Source organism: Schistocerca serialis, chromosome 8 (assembly GCF_023864345.2).
Source record: "Schistocerca serialis cubense isolate TAMUIC-IGC-003099 chromosome 8, iqSchSeri2.2, whole genome shotgun sequence".
In the NCBI taxonomy this organism is placed as follows: Eukaryota; Metazoa; Arthropoda; class Insecta; order Orthoptera; family Acrididae; genus Schistocerca; species Schistocerca serialis.
Window position 1 is genome coordinate 405,070,860 of NC_064645.1, and position 22,492 is coordinate 405,093,351.

Consider the following 22,492-nt stretch of genomic DNA (forward strand, 5'->3'; position numbering starts at 1 on the left):
TAACTTTTTTGAAGGTGTGTAGGTTGTTTGGAAACAGCCAGATCTTTTAAATAACCCTACACTACAGGTATCTGACATACTGATTTCACTTTTGGTCTGATTACTGTTCTGGTTATTTTTATAGGATATTGGAAAAGAATCTCTGTAAACTAAGTAACAGTACTTACTGAGAGTTCAAATAAACTTAATAAAATACTATCCAAGCACTATTTAACACTGTAATAATATTTTACTTCAAAACACAGGAGTAACAAAACAAAATCCAAGTGTACATTGTTACTCCAAGAAGACATAAACTTAGTTTCGGTGTCTAAGTCACTTGGTATCTGTTATTTTTAAAATATAATTAATATTATTTTAAAAATTAGATAACTATTAAACAGGTTAAAAGGCAACATAATTTTTCTTTTATCTAATAGCCTACACAATTAAGAGTATTTTAAAACAAATTTGAGCTTTCTATCAGGTCTGAGACTCTAGATATTGCAGTTTTTGTAAAACTAAACATCCGTTAGCTACAAAAATAAAAAACTTTTTTCATTTGGATTATATCTTTATATCTTTATGGTAATTTTTTTTTAACATTTAGATATAATACACAAACTTATTCCAAAATTTCATACTGATATCTTCAGTATTCTTTAATATACAAATTTTTTTAGTTGTGAGGACACGTTTAAGTTACAATTTCCGACTGCTGAAACAACGCCAAATCTAAAAAGTTTAAAAATTTATAAATAAACTATAAGAGATAGAGCAACCAAATTTTACAAGTGCTTTCAGGATGATGAAAGAAGTAATTGTACCAAGTTTCATCAAAATCTGACATGGTTAGTGTCAAGGCCTGGGTGACTTGAGATGGAATGACCCAACTATTTGTTGTTTGTCGCGTTGCGACCGCGGCCCAGTTTACTGTTATATCGTCAGTTTGGTCTTGCTGGTAATGGCAGTTATCGTGCGTGGCATCTGTCGACGTCATTGCGACTGTTGCAGTAGGCTCGTGCGTCTCGTAGATTCTGTTTGCAGCGAGCAGCAGTTTGTCAACTGATCTTTCGTCGTATAGCAAGTGTAGTTCTTACTTGCGTTGGTAGCTGTTGTTGCCATACCTGGAGTAACAGTCTATCAGAGACTGACGAACTATCTACTAGGCTGCGTAAATGGCGCCAGTATTCTGACGGGATCCTATCTCCCCGTTTCTCTTGGTTACAGTACTTGTTTGACTCTGATGTCGACTGACTTCGCACACCGAGAAATTAATTCTTCTTTCAGTCTACTTCTGTAGGCGGGTTCACTATAATGTCAGATATCAAAGCCGAGGTCTGATGGTCCAAATGGTCAGTTATCACCAAGGTGAACTTTTTGTGATCACTGACTTTTCACTGTTGTAGAAATATATTTTCCGCGAACCATGTGTGTGGCTGAGAAGGCATGAATGGGGGCGCTCGTAATTACAACCGTTGAGTTGGTGAAGCGTTGAAACCAGCGGGTACTTCCATTGCTGTTACTTGCTGTGGTTGTACTGCAGTAGTCCCAGTTTCCGATGATGTTGCCATGCTGGTGTGTGCCATGGTTGTTGAACCAACGTCATTCCTTTGGCTTGGTATATGCTTGAAGTTCATATCTTTCGAAATATGCAACAGTAAAGTTTCTATCTCATTCTGAAGCCTATGAATTTCTTCCGTTATCGAACCGTATCGTTTGCCGTCGTCGTTCATTGCTTTTGCAGTTAATGTTCGACGTAGCTAACGAAAGGTTTTAAGTTTCTTAATCGGAGGTCACCAATTATGTAGGCGACTTGCCTACAAAAAATAATTGCATAGCCGTCCGGTATAATGTGTTAACGAAAAAACATTTACTTGCAAAAACTCACAATGAGAAGAAACTAAAAAAACAACAGAGAAGTAACAAAAACTAGGAGACTATAGTCTTACCAAATAACCAGCAACAAGTCGCAAAATCATGTTCATTTATTCATTTTTGTCACAAAATCATGTTTTATTCATTCGCTTTTACAAAAGTGAATAAATAAAACATGATTTTGCGACTGGTTGCTGCTTATTTAGTAATTATTCTAAATATTAAAATAAATATTAAAAACTATCCAGTCCAAAGACAATCTTTCTCCAACGTTGAATAAAAGACGAGCAAGTGATGCGACTATCGATACTGTACTGCTATGTTTACATTTGCAATTGTTTGGTTCTATGTTTATACTGCTTAGGTGAAAATTAGATGTTATGTTTTGTGTTTGCTGATGTGGCATTCGAGAGGCATTGATAATTAAAAGGTAATTTGTCAATGTGTTAAGTGAATGAGCGTGAATTGTGAATAGAGCTTAAGTTGATTAACGTATGTTATTTAATACATTACAAACAGTTGCTGAAATCCTCTTACAGTTGACATGTGAATTACCTACAACGAAATTAACACGTAATTAGTATTGTTTGAGTAGGCGAGATGTTTAAAGCCCACCGAATGCGCTGCTGCAGTGCTTTAGTTTTTACGTGTCAGTGTGACGGAGTACGTAGTAAATAGCAAAATGTCATTTGGATTTCCAAATTCATTCAAAGATGGGCGCTTCCGCGGTGTTTTAGCGAAACACAGGATATTCTTACATGGTATCAGCTCCAACAATTTTGTTTGATGCTTGAGTTCATACCCTTTTACAACACACTTTATGTGCTGTGTAGAAGAGCACGTATTCCTGCCTATTTTTGTTCTTTCCTTCTATTCGCTTGTTGTTTCTTTTTAAAATCGTAATATTTAGGATTTAGTTTGTTTCTATTCAAGCGAACTTTATTTATTGAAACAGTAGGCCTAATGTGGTAAATTCTGTTGACAACATGGGACGACTGGACCTCCCTATTCCGGATGATGAGTGCTCTGTGTGACGTAATAGTGTATCTTGTGACTTCAGAAGTACGCAGACAGGATTGGTACAGAACACTGACCATATTTTTTTCTGTGTATACTGTTTCATGGGCTGTAGGTTGTGGTGACAGAATCATCTGTAGTAGCGTAATACCATGTATAGGTTTGGTTGTAAGGTCAGAATTTGGTCGTGAGTTGGGGAAGCCACCGAATGTCAATACGAAATCAAAGTTGCAGTGACGTCCCTATCTGTAATATAACCCGGGCGTTAAGAGTAGTTAAAAGATGACAGTTCGGTAATGAATTGGCAAAGCGGTATCTGAGATTAAACCATGTATTTGCAATGAGACTACAACCACCTCATAAACAGATAAAATGGCTTAGACTATTCAGTGAAAAGCTATGCTGTATCGAATACTTCTGCTCCTTAAAGCAGAGCGTTTCAGAAAGAGAGGAAAACTTGCAGTTGGTGCCTTTACTATTCAGTAAAGTGAAGCAAGAAAGCTAAACTCCACAGTTATTGTTTGAAATATACTGTATAGTTTTAAAATCCTTAAAACATCATTGCTCTATGGGGGCAGTTTACACTCAGCCCACTATTTTGTCATTTACACCAATTTACTGACTTTAAACTCACATTTGGTTCGAATATGTCGCCATTGGTTGATAAATAGGTCTACAGCCAGGACAGTGTGGCCTTCTTGAAGTCCCTCCACCCACTTTTTCTTTCTCAGAATGTCACAATGATGGTGAAAATTTTTGTTTGGTGCCCCAAATTTAAAGTGAAAATTGACACTATAAACAAAAAAATTGGTCATCTAACCACAAGAAGCCACTGTATAGTTTGTGGCAGAGGGTACCTCATACCGTTACTAGTCATTTCCTTTCCTGTTCCAATTACAAATAGAATGAGGGAAGAATGAATGTGTGTATGCCTCTGTATGAGCCCTAATTTGTCTTATCTTTGTGGCCCTTATGCGAAATGTTTGTAATTGCAGTAAATCTTTTCTGCAAACAGCTTCAAATGCCTTTTCTCTGTTAGGAAAGACGTTAACGGCAGCTTGCTGGATAGTAGTGACCTTCTAGCAACACACTTAACAGAAATATCTGCATTCAGTAATTATCATCTCACTTTTAGAAACCGTCAATTGTTACACACCAGGCACCTAAAAACTTTTAATTTCCTTGTAGTGAATAGAAGCATAACAACACTTATTCATAAGCTTTCTGTTGGTATACATCTCCAGGCCTCATGAAATGCTGCAGTGCCTCTGCTGGGAAAATAAAAATGATTGTGTGGTGGTATTACATTTTGTTCACTAAACATAAATGAAGTTTTCAGGGCTATTTGCCCATTTTTAAGTAAAACTTGCCATCTCTCTGATTGTTTTATTTCTGAGGAGGCATAATCCATAGAAGTTAAAATGTCCATGTATAAATAGAGCCTTGCTGGTGTCAGTACTGAATGTTTTGAAATCTATACATACACTCCCTAAACTTTACTTAGGTCAGTTACTAAAAGTAGTTAACACTGCTGGTGTTTAGGGTTATTATGTCATAACAAATTAATGTGGTTGCTAAACACATCCCAATTTAAGGCACATTCCACTAGGAATTCTCTTTCTGCAGTAACATTTTGTTAGGAGTGGTTTAAATAATTTTTGAGATTTTACAAAATGTTAATTTCATCTCTTCTGGACCTTGGACAGTGTCACTTAATAATTCATCACTGCCATACATACTAGCTGTATTTGCAACCTTATACCATTGTGAAGTACAACTAGCAAATAGAGCCGTTCATAAGAGTCCAGTCTACAATGTCCTAGCTGAAGTGGGAGTACCGTCATTCAGTTTACAGTGCCAGAAATTCCTCTTCTGCTATAAGATCACATTCAGTCATGTGCCTAAATGCCATTATTATTGTACTTTCAAAACCAAAGAATCAGAGTGCTCATGACTCACCTCCAAACAGCCAATCATCCTCGGCATGGCTTTAGGGATTACACAGATAGCTCCAGTTTCTTCTGCTGGCCTGAATGCACACAATCACATCGCAGACAAGAGTCTGTGTGGGATATGGTGGCCAATGCACAGTGACCAATTTTCATCCAAAGCACTGGGCGAGTTGTTTTGTTTTTTTGGAAGGGGAGGCTGCCATTATTCGCTGGCTTTCGGCTGGTCAGCGATGACAGAATCGAGATGCGTGCTTTGCAGTCTTCCTCAAACGATTTTACAGAAACTATTCATTCATTTTTGCATTACTTATAGCGTTATGTGCCAGCTTCATGATGACATGCCCATCATTTTGTTAATGGTCTCAGCTATTGTGATATTTGCATTTAAGTTAAGTAAGACACTGCCTGAAATTTGGCAAAATTTGCTGCTGTAAGATAGGGTTCCCTATGATTTTGTGTTTTGTGCATAGTATGTAATATGTTGCTTCATATGAAATTCAGCTAACATATTGAATTTTTCTTTAGATATAGGTGGAAGTCTCTATCTGTCACCAATTTTGAGAAAATTGAGCTGATGCGGCATACTCAGTTGTGATCACACACACCTGTCCGCCTCCATAGCATAGCGGTAGTGTTTCTGCCAACCACACAGGGGGCCTGGGTTCGATTCCCGCCTGGGGACTGGGTGTTGTGTGTCCTTCATCGTCATTTTCATCATCATTGACTCTCGAGTCGCCGAAGTGGCGTCAACTAAAAAGAACTTGCAATATGGCGGCCGAACTCCCGCGCATGGGGCCTCCCGGCCAACAATGCCATACGCTCATTTCATTTCATATCACACACCAGCAATAAATGGTTTGAGGTATCAAAATGAGATTTTGGTGAATGATAGTATGCAAAGAGGAGAGTATTTTGCCACACAGTTAATATGCAAATTTTCATTCCCTAGTGTCTTATACCAATAACTACAGACTTTTGCAGTGAAAGAATTGATGCAGTGGATTTTGGAACAACACAAGTGAAGACATTACACTTTTATTTTTGTACCAAGGAGGTGCTTTTTCATAAACTGTTGGTCAGTTCTTTACTTAATAAGCCACTGCTTCATAATTCTCTTGCATTTGTGTCTGCACAACATGTTAGTGAGATGACACTTTGTAAACTCTGCTGTGTTTTGGCAAAAGAAGCAAATTTTAACAAGGCAACAAGAGAAATGTAAGTTTTACTCAAAATTCGCCACTCATGGCATTTCTCTCAAAGCTGCAAATGGTTAACAAGCCAGGTGAAATTAGGTCACAGCTTTTCTTTTTACACTTTCAGTGGAATACTTTTTAGATACTAACCAAAGCAGAGGTAACAGTAGATTTTTTTTGAATGTTTGCCATGCAAGTGTGGGTGTGGAGTGTCTCCACTTAATATTTACAAAAAATATGAACATAAGATTCAGTTTAGAATGGCACTTCCCTTCGAGCTGTCAGTGTTTCTCCTACAGTGCTTGCTTGCAACCCCCACCACTACCGCTCTCTCCATGCATGCCCTGCTGACTGCGCACATACCGGCCATGTTATTTTGCGTGAACTCTATCTGTAGTCCAGAATGAGATTTTCACTCTGCAGTGGAGTGTGCACTGATATGAAACTTCCTGGCAGATTAAAACTGTGTGCCCGACCGAGACTCGAACTCGGGACCTTTGCCTTTCGCGGGCAAGTGCTCTACCATCTTAGCTACCGAAGCACGACTCATGCCCGGTCCTCACAGCTTTACTTCTGCCAGTATCTCGTCTCCTACCTTCCAAACTTTACAGAAGCTCTCCTGCGAACCTTGCAGAACTAGCACTCCTGAAAGAAAGGATACTGCAGAGACTTGGCTTAGCCACAGCCTGGGGGATGTTTCCAGAATGAGATTTTCACTCTGCAGCGGAATGTGCGCTGATATGAAACTTCCTGGCTGATTAAAACTGTGTGCCCGACCGAGACTCGAATTCGGGACCCTTGCCTTTCGCGGGCAAGTGCTCTACCAACTGAGCTACCGAAGCACGACACACGCCCGGTCCTCACAGCTTTTCTATCTGTAGTGTTTCCTCAACCCAATTGTATTGACTGACTTGCTCCATAACTCCACCAAAACTAAGGGCCCTGCCGTTTACCCACAAATATTTTACTCGGACCTTTAGGACTGTTAATATTTTGTAATTCTATGCATAGACGGCTTCAAAGTTAATGTGTGTGTCAATTATGTCTATATATAAACCTAAGTGGTCTCAAACAAGACTCTCCCAAATGTTGCAGTATTTTGATGCCAAATTGACATCTTAATCTAAGAGTTCTGTAACACAGTGAAACTTTTCGAGTCTAGATATTTATCATTTGTAGTGACTTCTTGAGTGAACTACAGGCAAGAGACCAATGTTGGTCATGCTACTCACTGATCTCAGTAATATTCATGACCTATTATATGACCTTCACAGAGGAGGATTTTCATCATCACATTCCTTTGAACATCAAACCATTTGGGTTTGCCAGACAATGTATGTGCTGAAAAACTATCCAAAGATACAACAGAAATATTAGAGCTGGAAATCCCAAATACTTAGCTATGGTTACATCTGCAGTACCATATTCTGAAGGCGTGAGACATGAAATGGCAAACTGTTGCATACCATGACAAACGCCCAAACTTTCAAAGATGATAAGAAGTGGTGGAATTTGACCTGAACCTTTTGAAAGATGCTCTCCTTGTGCCACCTTTGAATTGGCTGCACCAACTCATCAACAAACTTGTCTTGTGGCTGGGGGACCCTTCCAAGTGTGTCTGAAGAGCACACATGACAATGTTAACATATCATTAAAGAATACTTTGTTTTAACTGATCTGCAATGTAAACATAAAGTGTGTACATCCTTTTGTCTGATGATATTCAGTGATACAACAGCTGTATAAAACATTCTCTCACTTCTTGCTGCATCAATTCGGGTTAAAACCTTGAGCTTTTGAAGACTTCCATGATTTTCATTGTCAAGAGCAACTGATGCCAGTTGCTCCTGACGATGACGGTGATGGAAGTCATCAATAGCTCAATGTTTAATCCTGAATTGACATGGCAAGAAGTCTGAGAATGTTTTATGCAAAAGTGCTATTGCGAAAGACTTCATCCTGATACAGTAGCTGTTGACCGTGTTTTATACATTATGTGAGAGAGTAGCTGTCATTTCCTTCTTCACCAGTTTAGGGATTGAGCATTGAAGAAGTACCTCTCACTGCAGTTATGTGTCTGGTGACCTTCAGCTATGTTCTCTTTTTGAACCAATGACCTTCTTACACCTCTTATCAGTCTACACACAATCAAGTCTGTCATCCTTTTGCCATACTGCACAGAATTTTTTTTTCTCACTCCCCCATGCAGTGTGGGGGACTAGAATAGACATGTGGTTATTCCTTGCCTGTCATGAGAAGCAAATAAAAGGATTTTTTTAGACCTAGTGATGCTTTTACGTTGACAACTTGGCCACTACTAAGACACACAAATTTTAGCTTAGTTCGTGATCAATCCCCTCAACCTTTTTGATATAGTTACTTGTGGTTCAGTTTAAGGTCTTAGCTCCACTTTTCTCAGTTTCTCAAAAGTGTAAACTGTGTGGTGAAGGACACCTTGCATAGTGCACAATCTATCCATTGTGGGTTGTGTTCTTCTGGACCTGCTATTAGAGTGAATTTATGTTCACATTTGAAATCCAGTGCAACAGCCAAGCCAATCTGTTGAGGGTGAGGGGAGGGGATGGTCGCCATGCACCCTCATGGTTTGACAGTGCAGGGATCGCACTGCTGTTGCCTGAGTTGTAACCTCCCCACTTCTGCTACCAAGTAGGTGCTTGTACAGTTGGTGGTGATTTTATGTACAGGTCTCTCAACAGTGAGGTTATTAGCACCTGTACTCAATTAACGAAATACAGGTGTGGTTGGTGCCTGTCTAGTCTGTTGGATTGGGACTCCAGGCAATGGCTACTACGCAAGCTAGCTTTTTTGCCATATGGAGGAGGGGGGGGAGAACGCCCATGGGGAGAGCCTCCGATCGGAGAGAGTGGCATCAGGGTAAATGATATGCCATGAAATGGATCAAACTGACCCAGACCAGTGGTCATACCAAGACAATCAGTGGATCAAAGCCAAATTTTGGTGCAGAGACATACAACAACCCCCTGGCATGTCCGTCACTGGCCTTACCATGGGATGAGAGTCGGACAACAAGAAATGGGGCTGACCAGCTTGCCCAGTTCTTGGAATGCTCTAGAACTGACAGAGAATCTTTTACAGCAATGCAGCCACTGATTTCCTTTGAAAATATTGAGGATCTGTTAGAAGCAGTTGCTGCAATAAACAAGATGAGAAATAGATGTTTGCTGGTCACAGCATTGAGTGCTAACCGATCACAGGCACTTCAGGCCTATGACAAGCAAGAGAATATACAAGTTACAATCTCTCCTTGTCAAACTTAGCAGGATTCAAGATGTCATCTTTCATGACGAGCTGCACTACAAACAGATGAAGAACTGCATGCTAACCTAGAGCGGCATGGATTCCATTTTGTTCATGGACCCTGAAGCTTTTATCCTAGCTTCTGATGGAAATGATTTACCGGAGAAAGTTAAGGTAATGGTTTATAGCTGTGCTGTAAAGCCCTATTTTCCTCCTCCTATGAGATGTTTATGGTGCCACAGATTTTATCGCGTGTCCTCCCTTTATACTAGTGAGGCTACTGGTGGGGCATGTGCCAGGACAGTACATGAGGGCAGCTATTGTGAGCAAACCCCTACATGTGTAAACTGCCCCTCTTTCGCCACATGTTCAGTTTTCAAGAGGAGGTAGAAAATTCATTAATATAATACACTTGACCACCTGTCTATCAAGACCCTATGAAAAGTTTGAATGACTCCATCCACTCAATATGACATCAAACGTTGCAAATATTGTGTAAAATTTACACCCCTCCTTTGATGACAATGTCTCAAACAGTGACTCCTGACAGTAGGTACGCGCCACTGCCTGTATCTCAGACAGGGGAGCGACACCAGCTTCCTCAACCCCCAAGACCCATAACAACACTGGTTATAACCACCCAGTATGTGCAGCTGGAGTTTCCTCGTCCTCCTCCAACATCATCAGGAATGAGGACACGTGCCCAATTGCCTCCTTCCCAGGACGAAACAGACCAGCAGTCTACCACCACCTAATGGCTGACAGAGCCACAGGCTGCTCGGCTTAAAAAGGAATGGTCCTCTTCAGTCCCAGAAGTTGAAACAGGGAGATCTTCATCAAAACCGAAACATCACAGGCCAAGATGGATAGATTGAAATTTAAACCAAATTCTGCTGCTCCAGTCGATCCGGTCCACCCTCCCCCTGAGGTTGATAAAGAACTGCACATTCAGGTGGAGCACAGTTCAGCAACAAAGTAATTCCCCTTTGCTGCACTCTCAGATCCTAGTCCAATGTTTCTTCAATGAACTGTAATGGCTACTATTGCCAGCTGGCCGAACTCAGTTAGGCCTAATGGCTACTTATTCTGCAGTTGGTGTGGCACTTCAGGAGACATGGATCTCAGAAACCCAACTACATACAATTGAAAATTATAAATCCTACTATACAAATCATGGCTGTTTGTGGCTATCTATCAGTTAGAATAACACTGTGTGATGTGTATCTACCTCTGACCCCCAATGGTTCTATACATCATGACCTGGTGGAGCTAGTGGAACAGCTGCCTCTACCATTCCTCCTACTGAAGGACCTCAGTGCCCAAAATACTCTGTGGTGCATCCAAGCTGCATCCAGAGGGGCCAAGTAATATAGCAGTTAATTTCAGAACTGGAAGTCTGTCTCCTCAACACTGGTGTTGCAGCGCATCTCAGAACAGCCCATGGAACATATTCATCCATAGATATTATATTCTGCATTGTGAGCATCTTACCATTAATCCAGGACCAGTGGTCCATTCATGGGGACTTTTGTGACAGTGACCACTTTCCTCTCACACTCTTTCTTGATCCATCAGCCAATGGAACATGCATCACGTTGCTCACTTCGGAAAGCCAACTGGCAAGCTCTCAGCTCCAAAGCAACTTTTGAAACCAGTCGGGAGAAGAGCCTAAATAATGAAAAATGTGACGTCATCTTCAGGAGTGCTAAAAGGAATGCATTAAACTTCGGTTACCTGATAAATAAATCAAATCCAAAGGCCGTAAATTCAACTAAATACCAAGGAATTATTATTACAAACAACTTAAATTGGAAAGAACACACACAAAATGTTGTGGCAAAGGTGAACCAAGACTTCATTTTATTGACAGAACACGTAGAAGATACAACAGATCTACTAAAGAGACTGCTGACACTGTGCATGTCTGTCCTCTTTTGGAGTACTGCTGCACAGTGTGGGATCCTTACCAGGTAGGGTTAACAGAATATGTCAAAAAAGTTCAAAGAAAGACAGCACATTCTGTTTTATTGAGAAATAGGGAGAGAGTGTCACATACATGATACAGGATTTGGGGTGGGCATCATTAGAACAAAGGTGTTTCTCATTGTGGCGAGATCTTTTCACGAAATTTCAATCACCAGCTTCTTCCTCCGAATGTGAAAATATTTTATTAATGCCAACCTACATAGGGAGAAACCCTCATCATAATAAAATAAGGGAAATCGGAGCTTGCGTGGAAAGATATGGGCGGTTGCTTATTCTGCGCGCTGTTTGAGTTTGGAATAATGGAGAATTGCTGTGAGAGTGGTTTGCTGAAACCACTCCCAGGCACTTTAAAATGTGATGTAGATGTAGATGAGTAGTGCAAGATGCAATTGGCATGATTGTACACAGTATGGAAGCAGTGATACCCTATTCTTCAGGCTATTCCTGACAGATACATGTGTCATCGTGGTCTGAAGAACTAGCTGTCACTATCGGAGAGTGTCACAGGGCACTTCAATGACACAAACCCCATCCCTTTACAGTACGTTTAACAGGATTTAGGGGACATGAAAGAAAAGCACAGTTCTTAATCAAGAAGATAAAGCAGGAGTGTCAGGAGCAGTATGTACCATCTGTGGGAGCCCACACACCATCACCTCAAGTACGGACTAAACTCCTCTGCAGTTGCTGCCACCTACCATCCACAGTAGTTCCTGGTACCTCCCTCAACGATGACATCTGTACTGATCCTGTGGTAATTGCTGAATGTTTCACGGCACACTTAGCTGAAGTGTGTTGCACTGCAGAGCATGATCTTCAGGGAGTCATACACAAAGCAAGCACACAATTGAGCCCTGAATTGTGGATATCAGTTTTATCCCATGAAAACTCGTGTCATGTGCTATAGTCAAATCAGGACTGTCCAGCCACATGCAGAGCTTTACCTCAGTAACCAGTTACTTGAATTGTTGACACTTTCAAACTTTTAGGCCTTTCAAACAAATTTCGGGCTTGCATTTTAGGCCTTTCGTTTTATGTTAATGTGGTTACCACATGTACACCAGCTCAAGGCATACAAGGTGTGATCAAAAAGTAAAACGAATTTTTTAATTTTGCGGGCTACATCAAGATTTTTTTTGTCTTGTGGTACACATGTTTCTGATGTATTTTTGTATTTTCAGCTGTTTTCAATGTTTAATTTATTGTTGACAGTGAAAATGATTATATGTGTTTTTGAGTGCTCGGCGAATTTTTATTTTTGAAAAAGATGGCTCAAAGAATGTGTATTAAATTTTGCTTGAAAAATGGAATGAATTGCAGCACTATATTCAGAATGTTGACTGTGGCTTTTAGCAAAGCTACTATGAGTAAAACAATAATTTATGAGTGGTATAAACAATTCAAAGATGGTCATGGAGGTGTTGAAGGTGACGACTGCTCTGGATGCCCAGTACATGAATTAGTTATGCACAGTCAGTGTGAAGCAGTCTGAAGAAAAAGACCAGAATTGCGCCAAAATCACTTGTGGAAACTACATCATGAGAATGCTTCTGCTCACACTTCAATGCTTGTTCATGATTATTTGGCAAAAAACAAAACCATTATGTTGCCTCAGCCACTGTGTGTGTGCCTATTCCCTAGGCTAAAGAGAACCATGATAGGACATTGTTTCACCACCATTGATGAGAAGAAAACAGAATCACTGAAGGAGTTGAACACAAAAAGTAAGTTCCAGAAGTGCTTTCAAGATTGGAAAAAAGTGCTGGAATAAGTGTATTGTTTCTGAGAGCAATTACTTTGATGGAGACACATCAGTTGTTGACGAATAAATAAAGATGTATTTTAAAAAACGAAAATTCCCCATTAGTTTTTGATCACACATCATATTGCTTGAGGATTGTCACCCCCCTCAGATTTTTCAGCAGCATCTCCTGGGGCACAGATCACACAGTTCTTCTGAAATTTTATCTTGACTGGACTACAGATGTGTTGCCTACAGGCCAGCAGAACCATTAGTACAGAGCTTGTTAGACTGGGTCCACCACAGTGATGTGTAGTTGGCAATGGAGCCTGCTGCCCGAGCCCTGTAGATGGCCTCCTGGTGGAAGCTTGAGTCTTACCATGGAGGGTCAGATGCCAGCAACTCTTTCACGAACTATGCACTCATAATCTGTCAGAGGCCTACTCATCCATGTTATTTGACTCTGTTTCATAACAGACAGTTCAGACTGTTCATGAATCGCCCAAAAATAGGTAATCAACTGGGATATGATTGGAGGCTGTGTACAGGGATCTCCAACTGCCCCCTCTTGTCTGTTTTGTAGAGTTTCTTCTTGACACCCCCCCCCCCCCCCCCCCTTTCCCATCCCCATCTTTCTGTGTTAGGTACCCAGTTCTATGATTAGGGTGGACCTTTTTTTGTGGCCCCAAGAAAAACGATGATTCTGTGATTCTCAGACACCTGTTCTGTTTGGTTCTCCATGACTACCTAAAGGAGTGAATGTCAACAGTAGGGTCAGGTTAGCATTTGCACATGCAAGGGGATGCGAGAACTATTCTCTGCCTCGAGTGTGCAGTGTATACGCTGCAGAGTTGGTTGCTATGTCATGGGCCCTGCATAACATTAAAACTCTTGCTGTTAAGGACTTTGTGGTTTGTAGTGACCCCATGGGCTGGTTACAAGGCATATCTACCCCAAAAACATCTGAGACACATTAGTTGACTTCCACATCTCCAGAACAATGGTAATATTCATCTGGACACTGAGCCATGGGGTGTTCAGGGAACTAAGTAAACTGAGAGCAAATTAGGGAACCACCAAGGCATGCCAGACTTCTCACTGGCCCTGTCGGGATGATGCTGTCTTAGTGGACCAACTGTGTGTCGCCCATGCCAGCCTTACCCACGAGTTCCTTTTTCGTTAGTAGGTCTCCCCTCAGTGCAGCTGTGGTAATCATCCCACAGTTGCTCACACTTTTTGCAGTGTGTGACCGGCTGGCTGATCTGAGATGAAAAATTGATATGTTTGTCTCATGCCTCATATACTTGCCAATGATGGGTTAGATGTATCCTGTGGGAAAACAGAGTTTGTAACAAAATTTAAGGCACCTCCATGTTTGGTGTCAGATATAGTTGTGGGGGAAGTACGTCTCACTGCAGTGTGTGCCCCAGGGGACTTTCTCCCTTCTTATTGCCATACATTTTTGAACATTTATTTTCTTTATCTAACTATCAAACAATGGAAAATCCAGGATGGAATGTAACAATATTAGGGAAGGAAAGTTGTTACTCACCATACAGCAGAGATGCCGAGTCGCGATACACACAGCAAAAAGATTCACACAGTTTTAGCTTTTGGCCATTAAGGCCTTTGTCAGCAACACACACACACACACACACACACACACACACACACACACACACACAAATTTCTCTTCTTAAAGAAATGCATAACTTGCCATTGCTAGCCTATATTTTGTATCCTATCTATTTTGGCCATCAACAGTTATTTTAAAGCCCAAATAGCAAAACTGGTCTACTGTGTTTACTGTCTCATTTCCTAATCTAATTCCCTTAGCATTACCTGATTTGATTAGATTACAGTCCATTACCTTTATGTGTGTTTGTTAATATTCATCCTATATCCTCCTTTCAAGGCACTGTCCATTCCATTCAACTGCTCATCCAAGTCTCTTGCTCTGACAGTGTCATTGGCAAACCTCAAATTTTTGTTTGTTCTCCCTGAAATTTAATTCCTTCTCCATTTTTTTTCCGCTTGCTCAGTGTACAGACTGAATAACATAGGGGATAGGCTACAACCTTCAACCTTCTCTCATCCCCTTGTCAACCAGTGGTTTCCCTTTGATGCCCGTCAGCTCGTATAGCGCCATCTCATTTCTGTAAAAATTGTAAATAACCTTTCATGCCCTGCGTTTTATTCCTGCTATCTTCAGAATTTAAAAAAGTGTATTCCGTCTGATATTGTCAAAAGCTTTCTCCAAACCTACATAAACTGTAATTGTAGATTTGCCTTTCCTTAGTCTGTTTCTGAGATAATTTATAATAACCCTTGTCTTTTTACCTGTACTTGATCCTCTGCTGCCTTTAGTATTTCACCTGTTAAAGCTCTCCATTCTTACGTTACTGTATTCCTTCTCCCTCTTGCGAGTCGACTGTTGCCTAATGTTCCCACTGAAACTCTCAGCAGCCTCTGGTTTTTTCAACTTATGTAGGGCCCATCTCCTTAAATTCCTACCTTTTTGCAATTTCTTCACTTTTAATCTACATTTTATAACAAATAAATTGTGGTCAGAGTCCACATTTGCCCATGGAAATATCTTACAGTTTAAATTCTTGTTCTGAAATCTCTGTTTCACCATTATATAATCAATATGAAACCTTCTGGTGTCCCCAGGTCTCTTCCATGTTTGAGATAGGACATAACATTAAAAAAAAAAAAAATCAATTTTTCAAAAATATGTTCATTTTTAGTGCACATCTTTCTTAGAGTTAAATATATTATTCGGTCTTCAAGTGTGCCAAAGTGCAGTGCCACACGTCTTCACTCAGCATCCTTCTATCTCACGTCTCTGCAGTTTGCTCTGTGGAATCCAAATGTGTATATTTTGTAATGGAAGCCATCAAACCTATATTCAGGACAGTGGAAATTAAAATGTCCTGTGGTGCTTCTCCTGCTCGCAGTTGGCCAGTTTGACATCCTATCCCCCTTTTTTTAAAAAAAAAGTTCTCACAATTAATACTGGGTGGAATTATTTGTGACCAGGAGAATAAGAAACCTTCAGAAAATTAGCACTCTTTATTGCCTATTAGCTAATAACTTTCTCTTTTGCATGACATAAAAGTAAATATAGGAAACATAAAACCAGAACAAATATAGGAAACATAAAACCAGAGACAAGCAAGACAGTACACTTTTATTAACTCCTTAGGTCCCAGCATTTTTTCTGTCTGTAATCTTGCTACAGCTTTACACGACATGCTTTCCTTTCTGTGAAAGAATCTCATGAAAGTTCGTCAAATGTTTTACTACAAGAGAAATCAAAACGTAGTTGTCTTATGCTGAAAAAGCTGTTAATACGAATAGTATCCAAGATTGGTTTGGTTTCTCGATTTGATTACGTCTGTTTTGCCACTGCATGCTAGATAAAATGAAATAGTGTTTTTTAATATTTCAGCATTTGTAACACACACTAAATGAGAAAGACTGTTTTAGCCCAAATGGTCATTTTTATGTACTTTATTGGCGTAAATAACACAACAGAATATAATTCATGAAGTACCAATATCAAATGCCTATTAGGCCTACTACAAGCAAAAAGTTTCGCATTTCATTCACATGTTCCAGTTTATCAAGCATGTGATTGAAAAGCAGCAGTAAGAAACTTTTATATAAATTGTCATATTCTTCCATATAATGTGTGTGGTGTCCCTGTATCTTCTCCTTCTTCATTCCAACAAACAATCTTGTCATCACTAAATCTGTAACTATTCCCTACATTGTCAAAACTTATTCTCTGCCAGAATCACATGTTCAGTTATCCTGTGTTTATTCTCCGGTTAGGCATTATTGCATGTTCATACAATGCGTTTTTCATGCTATTCTGAGAATAGAACATAACGCTGCTGCCAACTGGGAAGTGTACAACTGGTAGTGTAGCGGTATGGCAAAAGTTTTCTGCCAAATTTCATTTTCTTGGATACACTGAGAAGATAACATGTAATCTTTCTTAACTGTTATTCCTGTGAGTTGTTTATTTCCACTCTGGTAGTCTGAATCTATGGATTTCACTAATAATTATAACAATGCTGATCATTTGCACATCCAGTGAACCACATAAACAAACAGCAATTGGCAGTGACCCATTCGGGTTTATTCGGCTCAGCTCGTAAGCACTGTCCCCTTTTGTCTGCAGGAAAGCACTTTTTATTTCTAAATGTGACAGGGATTCCCCTGGCAAGGACATCATGTACACCATGCATGCATTCAAAAATCAACTTATAATTCATTCAGAAATCAACTTAGAATGTTTTCAAAAATGTTCAGAAACCAACTGGGATGCATTCCAAAATTTTATGAATAATCAATAGACCAAAGTGCCCTGGCTGCTAAGAAGCTTTGTGAAAGAAGGTTTTTTTTCTTCAAGAATATGAATTTGGTGCTCCATGAAATTGCTGCCCGGACTGGTTTGCCCCCTCCACCCCACCCCCAACTCCCTCACCTGTATAGATTCAGGCCTTCTCCCTCACCTGTATAGATCCAGACCTGTCCTAATATACAACTTCTGTCATGATTCTTAAACCAAGTGCTAGTGATGTTAAATGATGCTCTGTGCAAAATTCTACCAGGTGGCTTACTCTTTCATTCCTTTCCCCCAGTCCATAGTTATCAAATATTTCTCCTTCTATTCCTCTTCCTCTGACCAAATTCCAATCCCCATCACAATTAAATTTTCTTCTCCTTTATCGAGTTGAATACTTTATTTTATCTCATCATATGCTCTTTCATCTCTTCATCTGTGGAGCTAGTTGGCATATAAACATGTGCTGCTGCAGCAGATCTTGTGTTCAGTCTGTCTTGGCATTTTCTCACCCCATTTTAGCTTCACGCCTCATGTGATGATTCTTCTAAGTGTGTACTTCAGTGCCCAGTGCTTGTCTTCTGTCTCACTTTTGTCTGTCAGGCTAAATATTGTGTCACACATTTTCAACCATGATGACATAGTCATGGATATTGGAGCTGACAGTTCTCCTTTTCTCATTTCATATCTTGTTATGTCATTTTGCTATGAATGAAGGGACTGATACTGAGTAGTGTAGTGGCTCTGAGCACTATGGGACTCAACTGCTGTGGTCATAAGTCCCCTAGAACTTAGAACTACTTAAACCGAACTAACCTAAGGACATCACACACATCCATGCCCGAGGCAGGATTCGAACCTGTGACCGTAGCGGTTGTGCGGTTCCATACTGTAGCGCCTTTAACCGCTCGGCCACTCAGGCCGGCGGGGTAGTGTAGTCCCTTTAAACTCATCATCATCATCATCATCATCATCTTTTTCCTCACTGGTATATTTTATGGACTGATGTTAGTGCAGTATGGGTGTGGTTAGTGCGCCTCACCACAGGTATTTTACAAAACTGAATGTTCTACAACTGTAGCACACACCAGTGTGCCGCCCCCCTCCCACTGCCCCCACCCCCAAATTCCCTCTTTCTTTTAGCAGTATAAAAAGTCAAGTCTGTTACTAAATGTCTAGCATCTCCCTTTTAATCTATATCACATAAGCAGTGTGTACCAGATAATAATGAGGAAATGGAAAATTGTGAATTCTAAACCATCCTCTTTCTGGCACCATTTCTCTTCCACCTTTTCGTGTTGTTGAAGGGACTGATAACCTTCTAGTTAAGTCCCTTTAAATTATCACTGTCATCATCATCATCATCATTGTTGAATCTCCTAGCTAATCTATCAGTAGTCCAATTGCTTTCAAGCTGTCTTTTTTATCATAGAGGAAATATTTGGTTCTGAACATCAGTTTTCTGTTGCTATCAAAGGAAGACTTAACCAAGAAAAACTGTTAAATTGTGAGATGGAATTGCTTGCCAGTAATTATCTCCAGGAGGTGAAATGTGTTGTACTCCCAATAGGGCAATAGGCACACACACACACACACACACACACACACACACACACTTTAAAGTAAAAGATACACACTACCTAGCTTTTGGAACTAATAGTCCCTGTGTTAGGGACGAAAGAGGGGTAGGTTGGGAATGGTTAAAAAAGTCGGACAGGTCAATCCAACCCCCACAGTGAACAAAGGCAGATGAAGATCTATTTGCCCGCCTCCTCCTCATCTTCCCTCCCTCTCCACTGTATGATTAGTAGAAGTGTTTCTGTCGTGGACATATATTTAATTGATTTTGGAGTTCTTTTTCTTTACACTTTTTTCTATGCAGTACATAGCATGATATACATTTTGAGAAAAATCTTTGTCACAAATATTACTTTTTCGTAAGATTGAGCTTATCCATTACAGATGTTGAAGAACCTGTGACTGTTTATACAATGTAAATACATAAAACTGTAACCAGTCACTTTTTTTAAATAGTTATTGGTTGCAGTTTTATGTATTTGCATTGAAAAAAACTGTCATGGGTTCTTAAATATCCATAATGGATAAGCTTAATTGTTGATACCACAGCAGGTAATTAGAACGTGCGAATTTTGGAAATGTAAACTTAAACCAATGAAAACCACGCTTGCAAAACATTTAGCAAAAAGGGTGTCTCAGAAAACCTGACTTCGTGTCATCCAAGACAGCAAAAGCACAATGTGAAATTATTTGGTTAAAAACTGAAATGAAATCTCTTCACAAAAAGAAAGATCTTCTCAGTTCACAGCTCTACGATATGCACCCAGAGCTAAGCCGTAACGTTATTGCTCATGTATTGATGCTCTTTCTAGACACTGTCAATTTATATGCCAACAAAGAACATAATTGTCATCTCACTTAGACATGAGAAAAACATAAGCACTGTGATCTCAAAAAATGCATTTAAGTCTGTACTATATGCAACTGGGCGAGCAATACTTTTGCATGAAATACAGTATACTGTTGGCCTATCTGAAGGAAATAGCGTCAGGTGGTCACAAGGGGTTTCCTAGGCCATGAGTAGGAGGTACAGTCTCTACTGGACCCCAAATAATGTCATGAAGTTCACAATTTACTGAAAAAAAAAAAAAAAAATAACGCTGACAAAGCTTTTCCTCCTTTCACGACATCACACATCCTTACAGTACTCGTGTGTTGATGCTTGATGGCTTGCCTATATCTGAGGTAACTGAGTTGCGCTGTGGTTCATTAGTCTTTACTGCTAAGTTTCCAGTATCGCTGAACAAGAAAGTGTATGGGGCTCTTCGGCCTCTATCACTCAGAATTGGATGAGCAGGATGGAGGAGAGAGCCATCGCAGGCGATACGGAGCGGCAGAGTAGAGGGGTGTTGGAAGAATCGCCTGTGAAGCTATTTTATTGTGTTCAGTTTGCTGTTTATCTGCAATTAAGTTGAAATATATTCAATTAATAAAGTTCACAGCCAATCAGTTGGCAATTTTTATTTATTTTTAGACTTGACCCTGGTTTAGATACCCCTAGGGGTACCTTCATCTTTTTCTCAAATAGAACATAAGTCTTTTGATAAATAAATACTACAGAAATATGCTTCAGAAGTAATGAATTAAAGCTTTTAAACAAAGGTGTTGATCACAATATTGCCCCCACACTAAATAAAAACAGTATTAAAGATCTAATAGTGAGCACAAAAATTAAATGCACAACTGCTGAACTAAAACACAGTGAACAAATTGCTGTAGCCCAAAAGGCAAAAACTATTAGGAGAAATATTGACCAGAGCAAAATGTGCAGTAAGGTGAATAGTGAACATATGACATATTGTAACAGACACAAGAAACTTTCGACCCAAAATGCTGTTGTCAGAGCAGGCAAGGACGGCACAGCTATTGTCGTATATGAATCAGATTATATTAACAAAACTCTTGAATTCTTCAGAAATAATAACATAAAAGAAATAGCATATGATCCTACTCTAAAATTCCTTGATAAAATTAGAAAGTTACTTAAAAACAGCGGCTTCCTGTTAACACCAATAGAAGCAAAACATTGTATAGTGATGAACCCATTGGCACTGAAATTGAGATCACCACCTAAGAGCCATAAACCAGAATATCCTAAACATCCCACTGAGAACTCCATCAATAGTCCAAGCTATAAAATCCCCAGGAAACTTAATGACATCATCCACAAGGTACTTGTATTTGAATATAAGTTTTCAGCCAACAACAATTATGAGCTCAGTGGCAGCATAAAAGATATTCCCATGCCAGCCACAACTAGATTTGCATCTCGTGACATAGTCAACTTATATACAAACATGTGTGCCAAGGAAAAATCAGTATAATAAGAAACGACATACTCAAACATGGAACAATGGGAAGATCTGAAATCTACGAACTTGCAGAGATCCTGGAGCTTATATAATCACACTGCTACTTCATGTTCAACAGGATGTTTGAGATTCAGGGAAATGGATTGCCGTTGGGTAGCAGTCTTGCAGGCTTGCTAGCAGACATATATATTAACAATCTTGGAAACAATTTTTAGATCCTCAACCAAACTGAAAGATCAGCAGTTACAAATCCTATGTTGATTACACTCTTTCTGTTCAGTGGAACAACAAAAGAAATAGAAAATATAGCCAAAGAACTTCATAAATTACACCACAAAATTCAATTCACTGTAGAACATGAAACACCGGAAGTCATTAACTATCTTGGTTTAAAAATTTCAAATAAAAATCAAGAACACAACTTTCAAAACCATCAATATTACCATACACAACTCTTCTTGCCATCTAGACCAACATGTAAAAGCATTCTTCAGAACAATGGTTAATCACATGCTTAAAATCCCAATAGACCCAAGTGAAAGACAAAAAGAAACAGAAATTATTAAATTAGTTGCCTCCAGTAATTGGTACAATTTTGCTACTATAGATAAACTAATCAATAGAACAAAATTAAACCAACCAATTGCTGAACAAACACCCACAAACAAGACGACTACATTTGTAAGCTTGTCGCTCCTAGGGAAGATTTTTCACCAAATGGCCAACCTCTTGAGGACATATAACATAAAAATAAACTTCTTCACAGACAATAAAATACAACTAAAATCATATACAGTACCAAAATCACTACACAACAGTATCAGAAGTCAGGTGTATACAAACTCATTTGCAACTCATATCCGAGCTGCTTACTCTTTTAAAACAGGTAATCAATCAGCCAGCTATGCCCCCTTCCCATCCCCCAATCTGACACCCCACCCCCTGTATCCATCTCTTTACCCTAACTACTGTTAAAATAAAGAGATACTTTTATACATATTACCTCTAGACTTTGCCTTTACTAATATTCATATCAACATAAATATACCATCACAGAATAAGACCTGTACTAAATGTCAAAACCCCAGCTGCTAAAATAGAGAGATACTTCTATACATATTACCTTTAGCTGAAATAAACAGAGTTTGCGTTTACTAATATTCAAGTTCATGTTAATGTAAGAATAGAAATAAGTCAGGAGTTCATTCGAAGCTTGTTCT

The 22,492-nt window shown here is 39.5% G+C and overlaps 1 protein-coding gene across 2 annotated transcripts in view; it reads left to right on the forward strand.

The window, feature by feature from the left end:
- Positions 1-2,167: 2,167 nt before the first annotated feature.
- Positions 2,168-22,492, forward strand: part of LOC126416781 (NF-kappa-B inhibitor-interacting Ras-like protein 2) — a 74,515-nt gene continuing 54,190 nt past the window's right edge. Inside the window, exon 1 of one of the 2 annotated variants that reach the window (XM_050084643.1) lies at positions 2,168-2,287. The gene's annotated coding sequence lies outside the window, so the exon portion shown is untranslated. The remainder of the gene's footprint in view (positions 2,288-22,492) is intronic. The other variant, XM_050084641.1, reaches the window with a different exon arrangement.